Genomic DNA, 6089 nt, shown 5'->3' on the forward strand with positions numbered 1-6089 from the left:
GTATGTCTTTCTCCTTAGAGAAACAACTTTATATGTAAAAGAATCTACATACGTTCTTCCCACATGGCATTTACTGTATTTTTGTGTTAATTTAGTCTATTGAAAAATCAATATTTATCCTAAAGAAGAATAACCCCCAAAAATAGAGGCACATTAGAACTGAGTGACAAATTTAGATTGTGATATCAATCTCAGGCCCAACATGGTAGTCCAGAGCCTGTCCCACCACCTCAGACGTCAGTGTGCTGTGTACTAAGCACAATTACTTTCCAAATATTTATTATGGGTTTTCTTGGGTTGCTTTCCCCCACCAGGAATAGTTTCCTGATCAAATTATGTTACTTTATTTGATGTTACTTTAGGTATCTCTTAGAGTGCTCTTCTAGCAAATGAAAGCACGTTCAGAACATTTAAGCCCTGTTCAGATCAGTGCAGCTTGTGATCTGAATGAATGGAAATTCCTCCCCCAACTTTTCTTAATACATTTCAAAATAATGCTAAAAGACAAGTAAACAGAAAGTAAAGGACTACTGCAGCCTTATAAAATCTGCTTCTGATTTTCTAATTCTTGCAATAAAAAGCCACCACAATATAGTCTTCAATTGCTTCATTTTTCACAAGGTTTCTCATGCAATGAAACGAGACCTGACTGTCACTAAGGCCAAACTGGCCCTTGCATAAAAGCCTTTTCTAAGCTGTTAAACAATCTAGTGATGGTCACCCTGCAATAGCAATGTAATGACAGATTAATGGCATTAATCATTAATCACCATCATAATAAAAGATAGGATACTGTGCTGCAGTCACAAATCCTTGGCTAATTTTTTTTAAGGGTAATTGCATCCCACTCACCAAGTGTTGCATCGTTGTCTTGGGTACTGAGGGAATTGTTGCTGTGGCTGAGCCCCAGAGGAAGGTGCATTTCTGTCTGTGTAAAATGACAGATGGCTTCCAGTCCTTTGGGATCCTCTGCATGTAACTCATGGAACAGTACTGGAATTCAAAGGAACAGATGTTCCTGTAATATGTGGGAAGAATATAAGCATCTCCATTTACTTTTAAGATAAATGTATTCAATGCTGTTAAATTTCTCTACAGATATCATTAAAAAAAAAGTAAAAAGCAATATCTTTGTTTTCATGATTTAAAAGACATTTACCTATGGGTGGATTTTTATTAGTTTGTTGGGGGTTTTTTAACAATCTATCTGCTAATACTAAAAATGAACTAGATTTTAGACAGGAAAGGAAGGATGGAGGAAATAAATGAATCTTTTTGTAACATAACAGAAAAATTTCCAGCCATGGAGTGGTCCTATATGGTAACTGCAAGTCATCTAGTGATTTTTTTTTTCACTGTGAAATTTGCAATACCAATAGAACATAAAAATGGACTGACCTCTAGTCATTTACCTAGTCCTTTTACTACTAGAGGGCTGCAGGAATAGCTTCAACATGAGCTAGATTATCTGATAATTAGGCATTATTAGAATGAACACTAAGAATTTACATCTCAAGAAACAAGATGTTCCTAAATTAATTAAAAATAAACAAAACCCTGGATTTTGTGGCATATCTTTAGAATATTTCATCATCTATGTTAGTGCAGAGATCTCTGAGCAAATTACCACCAGTTTGGTTTAAAACTAGAAACCACTTGAAGAAATGAGTGTGCAACTCCTGTAGTCTATCATGTTTCATTTCTTGTGCCTTTTAGACTACTGGCAAAGCAATTGTCCTGGTTTAGGGCAAATTTGATAGGAAACCTCCAATGTAAAAATATCCTAGCAACTGAATAAGGGCATCTGAAAAAGCAGCCCAATTTGCAAGCACTGAGCTGCCATATATTGAACTTAGCTGAAGCAGTGGAAAAACCTCTCAGCTTTGCTTGGCAAAGTCCACAGCCACATTTATATTTCCTCTGTGGCCAGCTTCCTGATGGATTTTTCTCTTTGTCCCTGTGATCGTGGCCCAAAGTTCTGGATTTCTATTTCCAGAATACCACGTGAATGTGTAAGTTCTGCCCAGACACAGGCATTCCTTAGCATATTTCAGTCCAAGCATGTTCTGTCTCTGACACAAGATAAGAAGGATAATCGTGTTGTTGTGGAAGTAGAGTCAAGATCTGATCCAACAGTTCAGCTTCTGCCACGTTTGTTGTGTGACCTGTAAATCACCAATCTGGCCTGCAGCTCAGGAAATTAAAGCACCACTCAAGATGTAAATATCTCAGATTGTGAGGAAGCAGAAAGAGGTTCTGTGAGCATTGTACCATATTACAGCTGTTCCTTTTTGCACCATTGTGTCATACACCCCTCAACAGGACATAAAAACCACTTTGTGCTCACAGCCTAGGTCTGGAGCTATAGGCACAGCCCATTTTATGAAATATGGCTTTAGACACTCATGGATAGTGAGGATGATGCCTCCAAAAGGCAAAATTATCTATAAAGTGTTGTCAACTCAATTTCATATCGTTTTAATTTCGTATAGTTTTGACTTGGATTAGACACATCTTTAATTGTCAACACATGGACACTACATCTAAATCCTCACAGTGATGAATTGTGCCTTTTTTCAAGGGATTTGTCCAGCAGTGAATCATGGTGACTCTGGAGAATAAGACAAAAGCCTACCAAAGATGTTCAGGAAGCGATCCTTGCAAGTTTTCAGGAAGAATGAGAAAATTCCTGGTTTAAAACAATACTTTTGTCACATTTTTCTGCCTCTTAAGTCAAAGTTTGGCACAAGATTTTATTTAAATATTTTCTTTTAATGAATGATTTTTTTTTTCCAATAAACAGTTTACTAAAAAGGGTTTATAAAACTGTTGCTTCTTCCAGAAAATCTTCTTTCTGGTGGCCTGGCAAGCATGATGATTATTTTGGTATTGCTGTGTGATTTTACAGTTCCATAGTACCAAGGAAGGTAAAAAATTACTTTTTCTTCAGGTGGCATCAAATTCCATTGGATTTAGTAGACAGTACCATGAACAGGAGTAATAATTAGGTCATAATTCATAATTTTTGAGGCATGTTTATGGTCTCCTCAGTCCCAGAAGTCTGTATTACACACGGGTTTAATGGCATAGCTAAGATTTTAAAGACATAATTTTATTTCCTGAAGATGACACTGTATTATTGAGAGCAGTATTTTGTCACCTTTCAGTAAACAGCAATAACAAAATATCTTAGACTTTCAATGTATGATCTTATGAAGTTAAAGTAATACATATATGCTTATTTTTCAAAATGGTTCATAAATATTTGTTCATTTATAAATTTTGCTTGCATGACACTTGGGAAAGAGAAAATTCATTTTGCAGTGAATGAACAGCAAAGATAAGATCAAAAATAGGATTTAAATAATAACTTTTTTAAAGCCACAAGTATGTACCATGATGAAAATTTTGGTTTACTGTGTACTTTTCTTCAGAAAGACTAAAACTTAGAGAGAAGGGATTTTTATTGGTGTATTGACCTTGAACTTCTCTAAAAGAGTTATACAATATTTAGGCACTATTCTGAAGGTCATTGTAGAAAATTTTGAGATAAGATACATAGTAATAAGAAAAAATGAGCTAAGAACCACATCTGTAATTCTCCACCTCCAAAAGCAATTAACTTATTGAAATAACTCAGTTCGAAATTCTTAAAAATGAATTATTTATAGAAAGAAAAGGGCAGGTAAAGACTCAATCCTTTAGCCTTCACATGAGCAAAAGTTAAAGAAAATCCAATGATGTGAAGAAAATTGTATTTAATTGGAAGATTTCATCATGAAACAATAAGTTTTCTGTTCTATGTGAAAAACACAGCCATCTGCAGCATCTTGGACTGCACCAAATCATCCCACAGATATTGTTAGAGCCATTTCAGAGCTGCAGTTTTTTACTTAGCAACTTTTGGCTGAATCTCTTTCCTCCTGGTCAATATGTGAACATTTAGCAGTGATCATCTGGACTAGAATGTTCTGAATAATGTCCTATTCCCCTGCTCCACTGACACCAGTGGAAAGAGCCCCTTGTGATTTCACTGAAGTTTGAGTGCACTTTTGTGAGTGGTCTGACTGTGACAGGTGTTTATGATAAAAATAATTATTGATAACAATTTTGATTAATGTCATGTGCTGTTTCTTCTAGAAATGGCTGATTTTACCAAGGTTAAAATCGTGTTTTAAAAGCTGACAAGACTGTACAAATTCTGTAGAGCCAATGAGATTAGCTGCCTACTGCTCTCATGTGAAGCCAAACCAGCTGAACTTGATCAGGACGTGACTCAGTAATATCTGGATGTACCACCTGATAGACATAAAATTTCCATTTCAGGTAGCTACAGCAGCAGAGCCCAGTCACTACAGGATTTTACTTTCCAAGGTTGCTTTCTACTTTGCATATTTTATGCAAGTAAGGACTAATTAATTCTCCTCTACTAAGAGAAACAACTAGGAATGTACAATCTGGACTTTTCTTCTCCATTTTGGTGTGATATGACAAATTATTTATCTTTCCCAAATCAGTCATAATTTATTTATTAAATGCTATTATTTTGCTAATAATTATTGCTGCTACTTATTAGCCATAGCATCAAAGCCATGACAGTGCTGAGCTTTCTAAAAAAAAAAAAGGGCCAGAACTCCTTGCACAGCATAAATAAACAAAGCCCCCTTTCCTGGCAGGCTTTACAACCTCAAATTCCAGCTCAGAAAAAGGCTCAGTACCCTTCTGAAAGGCTTGAATTACAGAATCCAACCCCATTTAATGCATCCCTGCAAAACAATATTCTGTTCCTGCTGCCTCTCAGAAAAATCTATTAATATGGGTTTCCTTTGAGCATCTGCAATGGCACAGTGAAGCCATGATACACTGGGAAGACGTGCTTATGTAACTGTGCAGCTTTTCCTCTTCTGGGAAAAATCCTCTCAGGTTTGTAATGGTAGTGACAATGCTGCAAACCACATCCAATAGCTACCCTGATGTAGAAATCAGGGCTGTGTTATGATGCTAATTAGCAACATTTCAATTACATATTACATGGTTTATTTATAATTTATTTTCTACTCTAGTACTTTGTAGTTCTTTCAGAATCTTAAAAGGAATTATTGAAATTCTACATGGGTCAGTCATTATGGGAATTCCAATATTAAAATAATTGGTCTTGTAAAAATGTGCTTTGGCACTGTAAAACTTCATTAACCCTCCAGCAGAGGGCAATATTTGAAAGAAATATTTCTATAAATCCAAAAGGCAGCTGCTTTTAGGCTATTGCAACTACAATATGTTTTCATCAGGGAATCTTCCTTTGAAAATACAGTTTGCATTTAGTTACCAACTGGGCAAGTGAAGGAGCTTAATAATATTAGAAGGACTTGTTTAAAACACAAGTTGTAATTTTTTATAAGGTAGCACATTACAGAAACTTTAAGATTAAAATGAAATCTAAGAGAAATATAATGGTTATGACTTAGAAAGAAATGCCTATTTTTGCATCTTCAATTTTCTTCGAAGAGATAAAAGTTTATTATTATTATTAGATTCTGAAAGGAAAAATAATTCTGTTAGAATATGCTCAGTTCATTCCAGTGCTGTAAGTACCGCAAACCAAGGTTGAGTGTTACAGTGGCCTACTCAGAGGCATGAAAACAGAGGACAAAAAAAAAAAAAAAAAAAAGATGGAAAATACTAAATGCTTTAGAGAAAGCAGTGACTGACGGATTCCTAACACCATCTAAAATAAGCTGTGCGAGCAAACGCGGAGGTAAATACACCTTTGGAACGGGTTTTTATCGCCTTACAGCAGCGTTGTGGCGGCGGTGCCCGCTGTGCCCGGGAGCGGCACCGGCTGCGCAGACACCGCGTCCTTTCCGCGGGAGGAGCGGGGCACGAGCGGGACCGGGAGGAGCGGGAGGAGAAGGAGAAGGAGAAGGAGAAGGAGAAGGAGAAGGAGAAGGAGAAGGAGAAGGAGAAGGAGAAGGAGAAGGAGAAGGAGAAGGAGAAGGAGAAGGAGAAGGAGAAGGAGAAGGAGAAGGAGAAGGAGAAGGAGAAGGAGAAGGAGCGGGAGGAGCAGGAGCGGGAGGAGAAGGAGCGGGAGC

The sequence above is a fragment of the Sturnus vulgaris genome, chromosome 18, assembly GCF_052056855.1.
Source record: "Sturnus vulgaris isolate bStuVul1 chromosome 18, bStuVul1.hap1, whole genome shotgun sequence".
NCBI lineage: Eukaryota > Metazoa > Chordata > Aves > Passeriformes > Sturnidae > Sturnus > Sturnus vulgaris.